The following is a 19,068-nucleotide window of genomic DNA, read 5'->3' as shown; positions in this document are numbered from 1 at the left end:
GTGGTCATTAGGGGCAAATACTCAGGGGAGGGTCTCACCTGAGGGAGAACAGTCTGCAACTCAAGGAGAAGAGGCCCAGGCTGTTCTTCTTGAACAAGGATCCAGCTGGGGAGGAAGGAGGAGGAGGAGGAGCAGGAGGGACAGGGGTTGGGGGAGGGGCTGGGTGGGATTTAACCCACCAGGAGCTGCTGGGACCAGGGTCTCACGAGGCTCTGCAGGACCCTCTCAGTGGAGTGGAACGTGGCTGAGCCGTTGCTCCTGTCTGATGAATACTGGAGGGTGGAGATGGGGAAGGTGACTGTGAGGGTCTTCAGGTTGTGCCCCAAAGCTGCAAGACGAGAGGGAGAGCGATGGCCATCACTGAGAGCTGGCCTGAGACCAGACCAGAGTCCTGCACTCATTATCATCTGTCGTCTTCTCTCCCAGGGGCACCACCACCCACCCGTGTGGTCACCCAAGTCAGAACCAGCACATCTGCTCAGCTCCTCCTCCCTCCCAGTAACACCCATTCACCTTGAACACTGGTCCTCACACACACTCCCTCTCCATCCCTGTCCCAGCTCAGGGGACTTAACTTCCTTCACCCGGACCAACACCCCAGCAGGCTCACTGGATGCTCTGTCTAAAGGATGTTCTACATTGACCACTAGAAGAATCTTTCTGAAATGAATACCTCACTAGGGCCACCACTGCTCTAGTACCACCCATGGCTCCCTATGGCCTTCAGTGTTTAGTTCAACCTTCTTGACCTGGCACTCAAGGCTCTACTCAATCTGGCTCCTGCTGACCTTTCAGTCTCATTTTATCCATGTACTGCGGGTTAAACTTTATGCTTCACGCAACCCAAATTCGTTTCAATTATCCCCATACGGCATGTTGTTTCTGGTGCAAGCCTTTGCTCATGGAATCCTCTCTGCCAGAAAAACTCTTCATCCTCTACCTGCCTGGGTCTCTCCTGCTCATTCTTAAAGACTCTATTCAGGTGCAACTTTCTCTAGCAAGCTCTTCCTCTGCAAACTATGCCAGGTGCCTCTTCCCGAAACCTCCCACACAGTGTTATATTGGTGTGTTAATTTCACAAGGCTAGGGGCTCTCTGAGGGCTGGCCTCAGACTGAATCATTGGTATAATCTTTGTGATCAGCACCATTTCCTCAAAACCAGAATCTCACACTGTGGCTGCCCAGCTCCTGGATCACAACTGGCTGGTGGAGGTGTGGGGCTGGAGAGCTTCTCTTGGGAAGGAAAAGGGGCCCCCAGACACCTGTGGTGGCTTCTGGTGGCACAGGTGATGATCAAGTATGCAGGGACGTGGTGGCCGGCTCGGGAGCTGTGGCGAGGGCTGTCTCAGGGAGGGACAGAGTGGGAGGAGCCCCCAGGCTCACCCGGGCTCCAGCAGTGGCTGTCCCAGGACCACCATTCACAGGTGAAGCATAAATGAGAGTGAGGGGAGGGGTGACTGTGTGAGTAGAGGGATGAGCAAGCCTGTGGATGAGAGGAGCCCAAGAGAGTGAGATAGGTGAACAAGAGAGACTGAACTCGGAGGAGAGACAGATGGACGGGCAGAACACTGGACAGACGGATGGGACACCTGGAAAAGGAGGACCAAGGGCAAGGCTTTAGGAGAATTAAAGTGAAAACCACATGGGGTCAGAATGTGGTGGAGAATATGTCTGTCACTAAGGCTTTCTCACCCTGGGCTGGAACTCTCCACCAGAACACGGGAGAGAGAGAAGGGATGAGTTAGGGCCCTTCCAGGTCCTTCTCTCAACAAGGACAGCGGGTGCAGGAGAACCACTGCTCCCCAACCCCAAATGGGGATGGAACCCAGGAGATGAGGGCCAGGAATACTCACTGGTAGTAGTCAGGGCCACAGCTCCATAGGCGTCAGCTGTGGAGAGAAGGCGAGAGGAGCTGAGCAAGAGTTGGGGTGAACATAAAGGATTAAGGGAGAGGGAGGATGTAGGGAGCTTTGTGGGGAAAGCAGGGGGGAAAGCAGAGGGGAAGAGGGGAGGGGTGTTCAGGGGGGATGAAACGAGATGGAAGGTGGCTGGCCCCAGTCACCACCCCAGAAGACTGCACCCCGACCACAAGGAGACAGAGATGGATCACAGCTCACTTTAGAGCAATGGAGGCAACACAGAACTATGATAGGGACAGAGAGCACGGCTGTAGCCCAGCCCCTCAACACTGACGTAGAGGCTGTCCCCATCCAGGGTGAAGGAGCCCAGGTGGGTGACGCCCTGGCTCTCATGGCTCAGCTCCCAGTAGAGTTGCTCTCTGTCCAGCCCAGGACATGCGGGGGTAAGAGTGGAAGGTACAGATGATGTCCACCCCACTGGCTGCCCACCCTTCTCAAGCCTGAGGGAGGAAGAACACGGGGACGTGGAATACTGAGCAGGGGTCCTTCTGGGTGTGGAAAGCCAGAGAGTGGAGGGGGAGGAGCCTGAGGGAGAGGCTGAAGGGGCTGCTCTGATGCCTGGAGGGGCTCTCCTCGGTGTCTCCCGTCTGAGACAACCCCCTCACAAGTAAGGCCTGACTTCCTTTAGGATGTGGAGGGAGGCCTGTGAGTGGCTAAGTGGGGTGAACACACAGACCTGGGTGAGGGGGCGCCTGCAGGTCTGCACGGACAGCAGCGAGGAGCACAGTCACTGCCCTGTGCCATCTGACACATCCAGGCAAGAAAGTACCGTTACGTTCTCGCGGTTCTACACTCCAAGGTCTTTTCTTTCTATTTCTTTCCTACTCCACAGCCATCATCCAGGCCTAGGGAACAATCACCTTATTCGTAACCTTCTTCCCAACACCTCCTATCTGCCCCTTAAGTCTTCATTCTTAAGCCTCAAGTCCATTTTAACCCACATGCTTAGACCAAACGCCAATGACATCACCCATCTGCTCGCACCTCTCCAGTGTCTTCCCACTGGTCTTAGAACAGAGTCCAAAGTCACGCCTGACCTGGTCCAGCCTGTTCCCCTCGCTGGTCTGGCTCACACCCCTCCCCCTGTGTTGACTCGGCTCAGCCATCCCTCTTCTCAGTTCATGGACACACCAGGCTCTCTGCTTCAGGGGTGTCCTCATGCGGGTCCCTCTGCCTGAAACGCTCTCTTGAACAAACTCCCACACCCTCACTCCAGTCTAACCCTCCAACCACCTAAATCCAGTCCCAACTCTAGCTCTCAAGCTAAATATCAGTCCTTCTCAAGAGGGCTTCCCCGCCCCCTCCGGTTTAGTCCCCTTGTGCCAAACTCCCAAATCACTCTCATCATTAACTGTCTAAAATCCAAATTCCCTAACAGAATATAAATCCCATGGAGGTGGGACAAGGTCTGTTTGGTTCTCCAGGTCCCCACGCACCTGGCCCAGAGCCTGGCTCATCAGATGAGGAACCATCCTGGTTTGAACGCTTAATGTCCTGTGTCCTGGAAAACCCCTCTGTTCTGAATAAATGATGATGGTGGGTCACCATAAATTGTGCACTCAAAGAATATCTACTGCATGACAAGCACACATTCCCTCAAGAACGTCCCAGGAATGCTAGAATGAAAAAGGCACACAGACATACACACACAATTAGGAGAGGCCAACAATTATATATAAAATTACTTAACAAGATTGTCTTCAACGTGAATCACCAGACTGTTATTTCAGAAAGGATTCAAGAAGCAAAGTTAATTCCCTTTAGAATGTGAGGTGGAGAGGACAATCTTTTTGGAGACTAGTGCCCTACCCTTCTATCTAAAAGGTGTTGCTTAATATTCCTCCAAATGATTTGAAATCTCATAAACAACAATATGCTGAAAATAAATCCGGCTGCTGGTCAATTTAACTTTACATTTCTGTTACTAACATGAAGTTCAAATCATATTTTTCTCCAGGTGTCTGTAAGATTTTGAATCTTTGTGGAGCATTTATAGGTCTTTAGAAGTCAAATTGAATAGGCCTGAGGAATGTTGCTGAGCATCCCTGCTAATATTTAATGAGATGTCTTGTAATACTACATATACACGTAAAACATTTATATATTTATATTTATATATGAAATCCTGACTTTTGAGAATTCGGAATGCAGGTAAGTCTATATTTCTTTACTGTTACACATATTTACACTTATTTACATATATTTGTTTAATGTGTTCTTCTTTGCAAGTAACTGTATTTTCTGAATTATTTACACACAGAGCCTCACACACCTTACCATCTTTCCCTTGAATATAATCCATCAAACATAAATAATTTTTCTCATGATACCCTCACTCTCAGTGAGTCCTTGTGCTGACAACCTGAGCCCAGGAAAGCCCACTGGCAGGTCTTCTGCACAGCAGAGGCTGCTGGAACCTGTTGGTACCAGGTCCACAGGGTACTCACCTGGTCACACAGAAATCCACGGATCAGCGAGGACAGGTGGACCCTGAGCCTGGTTTCAACTCAAACTTGAGCCCCCCAGACACTTTTCTTTTCTAACGGAAAAAAAAAGCAAAGATTGCTTTTGAGGCCTTTTACAGGGAGTAATACAGGTGATGGAAGGAAAGCCCACCCCACTTACTTTTCTTTTTCGTATTTACTTATTTAACTGTAACTGTTGGCTGAGACTGGATTTTCCCGATTCCTGTCCAGCCACCTGCTCCCCAAGATGGGAGAAGCAGCTCCCTGCTGTGCGCACTTGACTCCCTCAACTCACTTTGCTGACTCCGGACCCTTTAAACAAGCTTGTCATTTATGGCCCCTGTAAGTGGCTCGCTGACTGGTAAACAATTCCCACACTTCATTCAGGGCTCGGGAGATTTTCAGGCCCTGGAGCAGGTCTCCCAACCTCCGCACCATTGACATCTGGGGCCGGATGATTCTCTGTCGGGCCGTCCTGGGACGGACGTCCTGGAGGACGCTGAGCAGCATCCCTGCCTCCCCCCCTAGATGCCAGGAGCGCCCCCATTAGTAACAACCCAAACACCGCCTCCAGACGCGGATAAGCCCCCTGGGGACAAAATCACACGGAGGACGGTGACGGGGACTCTGAGGAGGGGCCGGCGGCGCCCGGAGCCGGGAGGAACAGCAGCCTCGGGCGCCCTGACGAACAGCCCGGGGGAACCGGGGCTCCGGGGGGACGGGGGGACGCCGGGCCGTGACGGGGCTGCCCGCGGCCCAGGCCCCTCCCTGGACCGCGACCGGAGCCGGGACCGCCCGCTGCTCACCGCGCCTCGCCCCTTCGGCCGAAGGTCCACGGGAATCCCGTCCGCGCCGAGAAGACTGGACACACCGCGCAGACCTCCCGCTCCATCCACGGCGCCGCCCGCGCTTCCGCTTCCGGTCTCGGGCGGGCGTTCGGGGAGGACGGACGTTTGGGGGCTCCGGGTTGAGGCGGCGGGCGGGGCGGGGCCGCGCACCCCAGCCTCGGGGGAGGTCTCCAATGTCTAGAGTGAGTGCGAAGCTGGGACGCGGGCTGGGTCAGCACCAGGGACAGGGACGGAATCTAGGGGCGGGAACCAGTTCTAGGGGCGGGCTGTGGGCGGGCACAAGGGTGTGAGTGACACCAGGCCCGGGGGTGGGGGGGACAAGGGTGCGGGCGGGGCAATGAGCCGGAACCAGGCTGTGGGCGGAACCAGGCCAGGAGGTTGTCCGCGGAGACCAGTTCCAGGGGCGGGAAGAGGCGGGGGTGGGGCTGGAATAAGTCTGGCCGACTTCACAGTGGGAGGAAATCAGCTCCAGGGGCGGGGCTGGAGGCGATGCTTTCCGTGCACCCCTAGACTGTACAGGTAGCTGGATGTTGAATAGCTTTTCTTCATTCCTTTCCCTAAACCTGGAGTCATTCTATCATGGCCTTTTTTTTAATTCTTTCACTATTTTTTTGTAAAAAGTGATATCTATGACATCATTCATCAAGTAAATAACAAATGGAATGAAACCTATTTCCTTCTCCATCTTTATAATGCAACAATTGTGCTTTTATTTTTTCTGGCGCAAAGAATCATCGTAGTAAATTACTCTGGCCTTTTTTATGGGATATAATAAATATTTTTTAAAAGACACTTTTAGATTTTTTTCTTTTTAATTTATAGCCAGATGCATTCTAACAACAAACATAATTTGTAAACATGCTCTCTCCTCCAGCCCATTATTATTTCTGTAATATGTTATTTCATGAATTATCTTACTGGACAGAACATTTAGCAATGTAGAGACAACTTTGGTAATAAGTATATATGAATTGTTTGCTGTTTTGTTTGGTAAGACTGGAATATTGTACTTTAAATATGATGGGATTTTTTTTCATTATTTACCTATTCCATCATCATCCATGATCAGTCTTTTATCATCTCATTCCAGTCGTATTAGTCATATTCTGAATGTCTGAATATGCCACATGAAAACATTTTAAAAAAACTTTATTGAGGTATGACTGACATACAAAAAGCTGTACATATTTAATGTATACAACTTAATGTGTTCGGAGATAATATACACCCGTGAAACCATCACTACTCAAGTCCTTAACCTATTCATCACCCCCAAATGTTTCCTCCTGTCCTCTTTAATTTTTTTATTTAACTTCCTTTTTTAAAATACTTTTTTTCTTTTGAGGTAGGAATACTTAACATAAATCTACCCTCCTAGTAAATTTTTAAGTCTACAGTACAGTATTGTGAACTATCGGCCCATGTTGGATGGTAGGTCTCCAGAACTTATTAATCTTGCATAACTTTTGTTGCTCAAACATCTATTGCCAAGAGGCCCTCTTCATCTTTAACTGAAAAATCCCCCCATATTTTTAAAAGCTCAACTCAAACATAAGCTTTCCATGAAGAATTATCTGATTTATCCAAGTAACACTATCTACTCTTGTTGACTCTGCTAACCTCTAACTACCTTTATTTTGGCACTTTTCAAATTGCCCTGCTATTCTTTTTCACATGTACCTCACTATGATTTCTTGGAAAGCAGAGCCTTTATCTTATCAAGTTTGCATGCTCAGTTCATTGTTTATGTCTTCTACTAGAGTAATAATAATATAATATGTCCATTCATTTATTGAATCTTTAGTTCTGGTTTTTGCACACCTACTATGTGTAAGGCATAGTGCTCGCCACCTTGGGTGTAAAGATATGAATAGGAGGCATGTGCTAAAGACACCCACACTTACTTCCATCATAATTCCATGTGTGTTATTCTGTGATCAAGATGAGTATACGGTGCTACGGAATCTCTAAGTGTTTGCCTAACACATCATGTGGTTTAAGGGTTGTATTCCCTTGAGAAGAGCTGCTTCAGCAGAACCTAACAATGTGAGTATAAGGAAGCCAGATCAAGGTAACTCCCAACATGGAAACGATGTATTGATTTCCTAAATGAATGTATTGAATGAGTGAATGAAATAATAGAAAATAATGAAGAAATGTGATGCTATTGGTTACTCTCAGATCCTTTACATTTTATTTGGAGACAAAGAAGAGGTGAGAGAAAGTGATTGTGTAATTTTGCCAGTTCATACCTGTCTGATTACATATTTCTCTCTCTGGGCACAATACACAGACAAAGCAGCAGGTAGCTCTCTCTTCCTGAGGGATGTTCCTGAATCCTGGCTGACAGAACGTCCTACACCCAGAGTGGGGAGTTTGAAAGAAGAGAATTATTGATGATACTGAACAATACTATATAATTGGATAATATTTTTTTATTTAATAATATTGAATAATTGATAATATTGTTTAAATTACCTCAAAACTTATCTTAGAGATCACCTATAAGATTTGACATGATTGATGCACCCAGGGAAAGCAAAATAAAATCAAGGTCAATCTGCAGAAAAGAGTTCCCAACACGAAAATACGTACTGATTTAAAAAATTTTCCATCTCAATGACTAGGACACTTGTTTGTTTTATGGAATGGGGCATCTGGCAATAACAAATGTGATTCTGAATATGGTATTCCAGGATTACTTTTTTGAACTATAAGCAGATTTTACCTTAATAAAAAATAATATTTTAATTCATACAATGCATTTATATGAGAATTGTTTGATTAGTACAAATTGTAATTATTGAATTTATTTAGTAATGTATTTAATGTCAGGTAGATTATACACCAAAGACACAGGGACAGGCTTGAATGATATAATATAGCATCTTGAGGGATGGCTTACAAGACTGAGTTCTAAAGGGAAATCTGAAGAAGAGGAAGAATGCAGTTCCTTGGGAGCCAAAAGAATCTTTTTTTCTGATGGTGAATTTTTCTACAAGAATGTATAAAGTTGGGATGAAGAGATGGAAATATAAGGAAAATTAATAAAATATTGAAATATTAAAAAAAACCCTCAATGTCAATTCTTTTGATTTTCGTTAAAGAGAATAAAATTTGTTTTCTGGAAGAAAAGCGTATGGCAAAAGACAATTTGAATTGTATCTTTAAATCATCAAAAGTCTAGGTCGTCAGCATCTGTTATATCTTCAGGGCACAATGCATGCAGAGCAATAAATTTGCAAGCACGTGAGATTGACACTTTTTCAGCTTAAATGGGAATTCAATCAATTTTTTATCAGCTCATCCGATTAAATTGGTAGCCTCACTGTCCTGCTGTAATGTATAAAGCATTTCAAAATTCCGGAATATCTCTTTAATTACAAGTGTCCTTTCAATATCTCTTGGACAGTAAGAAAAATTATATCAACAAATGAGAATTTTGTTATGAGTTAAATGATTTCACCATTATTTTCATATATGCTCTCTATCTTGTGATGTAGATGATTAATCCAAGATTGACTTGTCTGCAACCTTTTTGAATCGCATGGCCCAGTCTATCAGCTCCTCATGTATGATGAAACCTTGACCACGTGGTTCCTGGGGAACAAACTCCCTTACTTTCACCTGAAGTCCAAGACCTTTAGGAAAATCATATAGTTCAGAATTACATGCTGTGACACAGAGTTTCTTTTCTCATCCAGTGACACGTGAGCTCCAGTGCTTTTTTTAAATTGGGTGTTTCTTAGGAATGGGTGGAGCTAAAAGGGAGACATAATTGGGAAATGAAATGAGCATGGAAATTGAAGGCAGAAAACCCAGATTCGAACTGGTGGGGATACTGAGTTGCCCAGCAATTAGATTTTTTCCCCTCTATATTAGTCATCCTCTGAATAAGTTCAATTTGGGGAGTGTTTACTATTCTGCACGCTTAAGGAAGCAGGCATTCTTGTCTGCCCTCAGAGAGCACATGGTGAGGTTTAAACCATTCCTGAAGATTCCACGTCCAGGGAGTGCTGTGGGGCTAAACCTGAGCTGCACCTTGAGCAATGAGGTTTGCTTTAGGGGTGCTAGGGAGTTTCCTCGAGCTCAAGAAGAGACAAAGAAAGACAGCCTGCTTCTTCCTACCTTTGAACAAAATATTTTATTAAATGAGAGAGAAGAGATGAAAGCTCCTAGTACAGAATCTTCACGCATTAATTGATATAATTTCTATATAAATGGACAACTGATATTTGTATAATACATAACTATATATATGGTTGTATATATACATGAACAAATATATATTCATAACAAATGTGTGTATTTAGATCTGACATGACATTCACTTCCTCATACCTGAAAGCAAGAGTTTCATGACACATTATTCATAGGTTTTGGATTTATAAAAGTCTAGGTTCATGTACAAATTCATCTAAATAGAATTGATAAGGACTTGGGGAATTAAAATATATTTCATAGTATTGGGGTTCTGATCTGTAAAAAGGGGATCAAACTCCTTGCTTCCAAAAGTCATTTTAAATTTCAATGGGGAAATATTTATTTAGCTATCAGTAGCCTTTCTAGAAAAATGCAGGAAGTTCAAATAAATTGTCCTTTCCCCCGAAGCATTTAAGATATCAAGGGATAGGGCCAGAACTAGATTTTGGAAATCCCTGAATTTTTTAATTCCCTGGGATGAATTGTCATTGTTTTCTCTTGAACACTTACCTCTCACAGTGAAAGTTTTTAATCAATTATTTCTAGTTAAAAGAGTTGACACTGTTGCTAATTAGACCCTACAATCATTAGAGGTTTACTTGCAACCTGTAAGAAAGAACAGTAATTCATTATGCACAAGTCACTGCTGATCTGTGACAATGTGACAATCACAATTCGATACCCAAATAAAATAACTCTCGGATCCTAAAAGAACAATAATGAGAATCCTATTTAAGGGAGAATTTTACCTGCTAAGGGAAAAACATGAGCTGGCCTGCATCCATTATGGACCCCTGTTCTGCTTTTATAAAAAGTATTTCATGGAGGGCTCAGGCCACCACATCCACAGCATCATAGATGTAGTAGCTGGATCCAGACAGAGTCGTGTCTAATGTTTCCTTTGGCAGAGACTCCAGGGAGGCATTGAATGGACACTCCAAAAATTTCCACATTCAGTTCCTGCAAATGAGCAGTTGAAATGCTCAAGGCATCATTTGGTAAAGAAAAACTCTTCTTGGTATTTAGAGGGGCTAACTGTCCATAGAGAGTGTTTAAATCCAGATATCTCAAAGTTCTGGTGTGCAAAGGAAAGACTCCCACGGTAGGTATCGAAAAAGTGGTGACGTGGAATAAAAGAAGCATCCCACTGTGGTGTAGTGATCCACACCTTCTGAGTGGTTAAATAATGGTTTCCTGCAATGCTCACATTTATTAATCTACTTGTGTCACCATAAATGATAAACACGTTGGCTGATGAGTCTGTGCTTCTGGCTATGCATGTCCAATCTTTTGAAGTGTACGTCCTCTTGCTCACAGGTATCTTAGTCACAGGCAGGCACCGTTCATAGTCATCTCTCTTCTAAGTTCCCAGAGGAACTGCTCACCTTTTTTATCAACTGATACTAAGATTCCTACCCAGGTCCAGCCAAAATGTGTCAACAATGAGACCATTCTGAAGACTAGAGATGTGTCCTTGTGAGCTATCTGATAGAGAGAGGAAAACTAGTCCTTACCTTTCAGTACAGGATCAAAATCTCCATAGGTTGTCTGAATCAAAAGAGAAAAAGTGTTCCATATTGAGTTCTCTGGAAGAAAAATCAACAGAATTTCAACAAAATTCATATGATCAGTTAGCTAAACTTACATTCTTGGTGCTAACACTGTGAGTATGAAGCAATATTATCTGATGGTAGAAGTGATTGAGGGGAAGCTTGGCTTTGAAGCCAGACTGCCTGGGTTCAAATCCTGACTCTAATGTGACTAGCTTAATGCACTTGAGAAGGTTAAATAACCTCTATCCATCTTAGTTTCTATATCTCTAAAAATTCCCATAATAACGTTACCTATTCATTGTCTTATATTAGGATTAAATTTGTGACTATTTGTAAAGCATTTGAAGAGTGTAAAGTGGTTTTAAGTACATGTTTACATATAAAATTTTATTAACTATTCGATAAATAACTAGGGTATGATTATTTCAGAATATCTAGCTTCCACTCCTTTGAGAGAATTTGGGCAACCACACTTCCAGAAGCTCCTGTGGTCTGCTTTAGACAGTGACGCTAGCCTCTGGCTACTTCATCCCTCTCTCAGATTCACACACCAAAATAATGAATCCACCATTTCAAGAACTATCTGTGGTAGGTTTTTTCCTATTAGGGAGACATGCAAAACCACTTTCTTCTTTTCCACATGAGTGGCCACAGAATTTCACCAAGGAGGAAAACTTCAGTCCCTCCAGATCCATCCCTCCACCATGCTCATACCTGTGGTATTTTGTAGAGCTCCAACAGTGTCCCAATGTGGGCAGAGAATGCTGGTGTGGTTCCTGCAGTGACAGCCACATTCTTGTTCTGTGCCTGGCAGGTGTAATTAGGGATCATCTGACCCCATCCTGATAACCACCTCAGGGTGCTCACCAAGGTGCTGACATCACTGTGGAAGGAATTGTAGACATGGAAACCCAGAGACAGGGTGGGGAGCAGCTGGGGGCTCCTGTTGATCTCCTCGATGGCAAAAACAAAGACCAGGACATAATGATAGTTTTTGAAGTTCAACCTGTACCAAGGCCATAGTATTAAAAATAAAGATCAAGTCATGCACTTCAGGCATAACTCATGTGGGGGAAAAAAAGAGTAAAGGGTGGCATTTTGACTTAAGCAACTTGTTCATTCCAGAGCAATGGCTGTCTCTTCATGACTTTGGAATCTGGAGCACACGCACAAGATGTTCCCAAAGCCTTGGAAGATCAAGCCCTACAACTCTGGACTCAAAAGAGATAGATCAATATCCTAAAATGAATTAGTGGAAAGAAGAGGCGCAAAGGATGCTTAAGGGGAAAGAACCCATTTGCATATTTGTTTACAAGTCAAACACTATTTCATACAGTGGCACCAACATGAGGTTGGTCATGGGCATGTGCAGGTATAGTGAGATGAAGCAAAAGTTTATAATCCATTAAAGAAACTAGGTAGGACAGGGAAGTGCATAAGAAAAACTTGAAGGAAGGGCAAGTCGAGTACAGAATGGTATCATCAAAACTTTTGCAATATACCTTTCTAAAACTGCCTGCCTCACAGACTTAGGAAACACATACTACCAGAAGCAGGGAAATTGCACCATAATAAATAAGGAGATAGTCTTAGGGAGAAAATAAAGAGGAAGAAGCAATTTATGACTCTATGTTTTTCTAAAAGAGTAAAAACAATTCAGAGTCCGAGGAGCAGTGTAAACTTGCAGCTTTTCATCTATTTCTTTACAGATTAGAAAACCATCATAAGCAGTGGGCTTTACAGCTTATCTTTGGGTTGATTCCTCTCTTACACATCTAAGTTCAGTCTAACGTTAATTTTCAAACAATTTAATTGACAAGGTACAACATGCAATTCCAGAAGATTGCACAGCAGAACATAGGCTTTTGGTGCTCTAACATTAAAATATTATTTTCATTGGTGAATACAGCTTTAAAAACCAAAATGTTGGGATGCTGTAATTCTGAGTCACACAGAAACACTCAGATTGGATTACAAATAAGACTTGTATTCATTTCCTATTGCTACTCTGAGAAACTACCACAGATTTAGAGGCCTAAAATAACACAAAATTTATTATCTTATACTTTGGGAGGAGAGAAATCTAAAATGAGTCTCACTGGCTAAAATACAGGTGTCAGCAGGAATGCATTCCTTCTGGAGGCTCTAGAGAAGAGTCCATTTCCTTGCATTTTCTAGCTTCTAGAGGCTGCTCACATTCCTAGGTAACAGCCTCATATCACTTCAATCTCTGTTTCCATTGTCATAACTCCTTCTCTGACTCTGACTCTTGACTTATTCTTTCACTTGTAAGGACCCTTGTGATTATATTGGACACATCCAGATAATTCAGGATTATCTCCTCATCTCAAGATCCTTGACTTCTTCACACTTGCAAAGTCTCCTTTCTATGTGAGGTAACATATTCACAGATTCGAAGGATTAGGAATTGGTCACCTGTGGGGGCACATTCCACCTACCACAGGACCCAACTACATGCTTTCCAATACTTGAAGCAAAACACAGAAGAGGTTAAAATAGGTAGAAATGATATTCCATTTAAATATGAACCAAAAGAAAGCATGGGTATCCTTGTTAATATCTGATAAAATCCGAGTTCAAAGCAAAAATCATGTGAAATATCAAAGGTGGTGACCATATGTCATATGTGACATATGTGGTGACTATATGTGGTGAAAGGAAGAGAAGATTGAGTACTAACAGTCATTATATATATCCCCCCAAAGTGAAAAAAAGCTATTATTTATAGACCCATGTGCATAAGTACATATATGAACAACCAGATTTGGAGATTTAACATATCCTCTTAGAAATGGTCAAATTAAAGACAAAAAAAATATGCAAAGTTATGGAAGACTTAAGCTTAACAGATATTTACATATAAATGTAAATAAGGCTGGTATATTATGAACCCCAAAGAATATACATACATTTGACCAGACACTGGGCCATCAAGTAAGCCTTTGAACATTGAAATTATACACAATGCATTCTCTGACCACAGTATCATTAGGCTAGCAATTAATAAAAAGATCTAGAAAATTCCATTATATATATATATATGTATATATATGTTAAACACTTGATCTTTGATCCAGTACTAGGGATCAAATGTACAACACGACTATAGTTAACACCGCTGTATGATACATATGAATGTTAAGATACTAAATCCTGAGTTCTCATCAAGAGGAAAAAAATATTCTTTTCTTTTTTTGCTTTTTCTGTTTTATTATATTTATATGAGATGATAGATGCTAACTAAATTTATTGTGGTAATCATTTTACCAAATATATAAGTCAAACCATTATGCAGTACACCTTAAATTTATACAGTGATGAGCATCAATAATATCTCAATAAAACTGGAAAAAAAACACATCTTTTTCAGAGAATACACCAAATTATTTTAGACCATAAAGGATACTGAGTAAATGCATTTTGAAGAAAAATAAATATCATCTCAATAAGTAGTTCGTTTTTGAATAATCTATACATTATGATGAGACTTTCTCTTAGTACTAACTTCTAGCCAAGGTATGGTTTGCCCAAAGATTCCCTCCCCTCCCACAATATGGGTCAGGAGCAGGGTGGCTTGTGGATCACTGCAGTAGGATCTTGGTGTTTTTTCCCTACAATTTGCATCCTTTAGGCTTTCAGAAAATAATCACTAATGGAGATTATTCCAAGGCAGGGGAAAATAAAAGATGCTTATTTCTGTCTTCTGTTTGGAAGGAAAATATTCCAGAAGGGAAAAAGAAAGGAAGCCACAAATAATTATTGAAGGAAAAGAAAGGAGCTGATGATTCATAGTTTACGGGAGAATCTCAACACAGCTTTTATATTCAACTTTCATAACTGTCAGAGGGATTCACACACACACAGGAACTTACACGCAAAATGTGACATCTTTGCTTGGACAAGTCACAAAGAAATTTCCATTGCATTTCTGAATCCTGGGTCAATGTATAGAAGGGGGAAAACCCACTGACCACCAAGTTCCCTTCCTTGTAGACACTGGGCCTTATGTAATCAAAGCCGCTCGAATAACTCATCAGGCACATGGAATGTGGAAATTTCCCAAGGAGGGGCAGAAGAAGCAGAAAGAACATCTCAGCTGACTTAACAGTTTGAGGCAAGGCCTCTAGTCAGTGGTGACTGAGGGAGCAGAGATGGAAACAGACCTGCAGTGTAGCCTTCTGCAGGGAAATTTTACTCCTGTGCATGGTACACGTGTCTAAAAGTGCTCTGCCATTCAAGACCATGGAAAGAAGATTTGTTATTAATCAGAACTAGGGCATTTTCAAGAGCAATATATACTGGCTCAGATCTTCCCTCAATGTCACTGTGGGTCAGAGTTGCTTCCGGTGTCCTCTTTCTGTCACTCCCCCAGTCCAGGCCTAACTGCTCACTGCTCTCAGTAAGGAGCTCTGGGGTCCTCCCTGCCCTGGGGCTCTGCACCTGGCACGCTGTGCCCTGGTAAAGACAAAGGTGAAAAATACGTTTGGGCAACATCTTCCACTGAAGGTGCCAGAGATTTCATCAGGGATGGGAGTCAGCAAGGCTCTGGGAACTACCCCATCCCGAGATTGGATTTTTTCTTTCCCAGGCAAACATTCTGTTTCTTGCAATTGACTGAGTGGTGTTGCATCCATCAAAACACAACATCAGAAAGGGCTGGTATTGCAATCGGCAAAACCAGCCCAGCATGATTCCTGTGATACCCAAGGATGAGGTCATTGACCATGCCTTGGGTAAGCCTCAATGGTACTTACAGTCTATATCGCCAACCTCACCCTTAGGTCTATTTGACCAATGTCTGAAGAACTGGTCTCATGCACAGTTCAGGAAATGGATATCCATTATCCAGTTCATATCAGTTTCCCATGAAATGAAGTCTAAATTCACATATATTTACACCTAACCTCTTCCTTAGACCTATGTCCTGTGCTAGGACTCCAGCACTTAGTTACTACATGTTCCAGTACATTCCATTTAAAGTCTGTCTCTCCTAAACCCAAAGTCTGTCTCAACAACTCTTTTGCCATTTCTCTGCTAATCTTCAAGGCAAACATTTGCAAGTGTTGTTAGTATTCAAATATTCCTCTTCCTCAATTCCCATTCTTTTCAACTCACTTCAATCAGGTCTGTCCACGTATGTCACTCAATCTGTTCTCGTCAAGAACATCAGCAGCTTCTACGAGGCCCAATCCAGTGGTCATTCTTTACTCTTTTTTTACTTCACCACGCAGCATCATTTGACCCGGCTGACTGCTCTAGCCTTAGGACACTACTTTCTCATGAACTCAAGCTAATTTTGTTTTTGAATATAGTATTACATTCAGATTATTTTCTCAAACTTATTTAGTGATAGAGGTGTACTGAAGTCTTCTACTACAGTTATAGATAAACAGATTTTTATTTGTTATTCTGTCATTTTTTCGTTATATATTTGGGTGTAATGTAAATAAGTATATACAGGATTAGGTCTTTTCTTGTGAATTGTTCCTTCTCATGAAGGGGTCTTATTTTTTCATAGCGAAGTATTTCACTACATTAATAAATGATCAAACATTTCTTCTGATAGACCAGGCACGCTTCTAAACACTTTATGAATATTAACTTACAGAATATTAAATATAAACTTAAGAAGTGTGCAGTAGTATGATTCCCACTTCAGATGTGAGAAAACTGGCATGTTACTTGCCTGAGCTCTTTGGCTAGAAAATGGTAGAGCCTGAATTTGAGCCCAGACAGTAGACACTCTTAACCACCAGCATATTCCTTGAGTACATTCTATATGCCAAGCACTTTTGGAGACACTGGTGTCTGTAGCAATGAATGAAACTCCACTTTTGCCATTGGAGCACTTAGGTTCTAATAGGGGAAGGACAGACTATAGAAAAATCAAGAAAACATGTTATTATAAGTGTCATATAGAAAATGTAGAAAGCATTTTAAGATAGTTAAGAGGGATTGAGATCTTGCTAATTTACATAGAATAGGAAGGGATAAACTCTTAGTTAAGGAGCACTTGAACAGATAGCATAACAAGTTGGGATAGTGAGTCATACGAATTTGTGTGACTAAAGCAATATATTCATGCAAAGGTCTGGAAGACAGGCTAGTGTGACTGGAGTAGATCAAGTTGGAGACAGTGATGGAGGGGTAGAAGGTGATGTGGTCAGAGACTTGGTCGGTCCTGATGTTGTTGGGTTTTATGGTTCACTATTAGGTCTTTTCCTTCTGCTATCAATGAGTTGGCATATCAGTTGGAGTCTCAGCAGGAAACAGAGGACACACTGAGACTAGGATGATTCAAGTAGAGTTTTCATAAAGGGGCTTCTCGGAGTTGCAGACAGGATGTAAGAACACCACAAAAGGTGGTTGGTACCCAGTGAGATGGTAAGTGCAGGGCTCTACCAAAACTCTTAAGCCTGAAGGGGTAATGATAGTGAAAAATTATCGAATTCTAGAAACAAGATATGAGGGAAATGCATTCCAGGAGCTGAAAGGAGGTCAGGGGTAGAATCCAGCCCTAGGTTCTCCTGCAAGAAATTGCCAGGACTAGATGTCACTCTCTTTCATCCTTCTGATTTCATGTCTAGGCTCCCCATTGACCAAACCCAGCCAAAAGCCATAAGGCAAGAAAGCCCGCTGACGTAGTTCATCTTCACTAACCTTCCTGGGTGAAGCAAGATAGAGAAGGGGGATCTACTGGGGCAAATGGAAGATATTCTGAACTGTGCAGCCCTTTTTTGCCTGAGAATGTACTCTTGTCAATCACCTGGGTGGAAAGTTCATATCCCTGCCCAGGAATCCCATCAGCTACTGTACTGTCCTAGGTGCAATCCAAGCATTGATACTCTCATGTGTAGTCTAAAATAGTTGCCATTGCAGGTGTTCTTCATGTAAGATGGGTTATGGGGTTCTTGGGAAGAATTGCAAACAATAATTAACCAACAGGTCCTGGTTCCCAGAGGTGGACACTTCTACCAGGAGACAAAGTCAGAGTCCCATTGAACTTTACTACTGCTTATGAGGCAAACAGAATGAAAGAAGTCACTATGGCCTCTGGCACAAGTAACTCATCCAGAGGACAAGGGGCTTCTGTTATACAGTGAGGGCAAAGAAGACATTTGGCCTTCAAGTAATCCATTGGGCTGTCTTTTGATATTCTTTCCCCAATAATTAAGTGTAGCAGCTGTATCCTGTGAAGGGTGTGGTGATCAGGTGTTCAGATGACTCAGGGATGAGGAACTGGATCCTCTCTCCAGGTAAGCCACCCAGACCACCAGAAGTGCTTGTCAAGGGTGAGGGGAATCTAAATGGGACAGTAGGAGAAGTGGGATTGTAAGTATCAATTGTAGCATGAATAAAAGGTGCAGTCAAGAGCTGTCTGTAATTTGTCCCACTGATCTTCCTGTTCTAAGTTTCCCCGGTCAAGAAGACCAATCAGAATCCTAGTACACTGACTGTAAGAAGCAAGTGCATCTGAGTGGCATAAGTGGTGGACCATAATGGAGACAGTGGTATATTTTCTAGATTCTTATTTCAGGACTAAGTCACTCGCTCTTGTAGCTGCAGAAATTATTCTAAGGGCTCATACTGCCAACCTCTCTGGGGATTTCCTTGGGCCAAAGGAAAGTGCCACACCTAAGATTGTGACCACTCCCAATAGCAGCCCACTTCCAATCACCGGTTCATGGGGAGAGGGGGGCGGATACAAAGGCCCAATTCCTTTGCCTCAATTTGAGAGACCCCAGAAGGGCCACCTCAGCTCCAGTGCTCCCATTGGGATCAACTGTGGTCTCCATTTTTAACTTATCACAGTTCAATGTCTTCTGCCTAATCTCAGTTCTCTTCTTTAGAGATGGTTACCTCAAGCAAGTAACAAACTTTTTATGCCAAAGTTTCTTCATCTGTATAATGAGAACAATGAGATTGACTACTTCACAGACTTGTATTAAGGATTCAATCAGCTAATATATGTAAAACATTTATGAGACACCCAGTATACAGGAAACATTATATATTTCATCTTTTATTGTGAATTAATTAAAATCCATTGCAGGATTAT

At 42.8% G+C, this 19,068-nt stretch overlaps 2 long non-coding RNA genes across 5 annotated transcripts; both read right to left on the bottom strand.

Annotated features, from left to right (window-relative positions):
* Positions 1–230: 230 nt before the first annotated feature.
* Positions 231–10,187, bottom strand: LOC131402705 (uncharacterized). Of its 4 annotated transcripts, XR_009218906.1 has the most exons (5): positions 9,946–10,187; positions 8,854–9,360; positions 7,485–7,588; positions 4,367–4,458; positions 231–328 (listed from the first exon to the last, which is right to left on the bottom strand). It is a non-coding gene; the product is annotated as an uncharacterized LOC131402705 (long non-coding RNA). The 4 variants fall into 4 exon arrangements; XR_009218905.1 differs by lacking the exon at positions 9,946–10,187 and having other exon boundaries at positions 8,854–9,436; XR_009218907.1 differs by lacking the exons at positions 231–328; positions 9,946–10,187 and adding an exon at positions 2,736–2,764 and having other exon boundaries at positions 8,854–9,436.
* Positions 10,188–10,190: 3 nt separating this feature from the next.
* Positions 10,191–12,049, bottom strand: LOC131402704 (uncharacterized). The gene is made up of 3 exons (XR_009218904.1): positions 11,703–12,049; positions 10,950–11,021; positions 10,191–10,395 (listed from the first exon to the last, which is right to left on the bottom strand). It is a non-coding gene; the product is annotated as an uncharacterized LOC131402704 (long non-coding RNA).
* Between the last annotated feature and the right edge of the window lie 7,019 nt (positions 12,050–19,068).

This window comes from Diceros bicornis, unplaced genomic scaffold, assembly GCF_020826845.1.
Source record: "Diceros bicornis minor isolate mBicDic1 unplaced genomic scaffold, mDicBic1.mat.cur scaffold_233_ctg1, whole genome shotgun sequence".
NCBI classification, from domain to species: Eukaryota; Metazoa; Chordata; class Mammalia; order Perissodactyla; family Rhinocerotidae; genus Diceros; species Diceros bicornis.
This window is presented reverse-complemented; position numbering and strand designations above follow the sequence as displayed.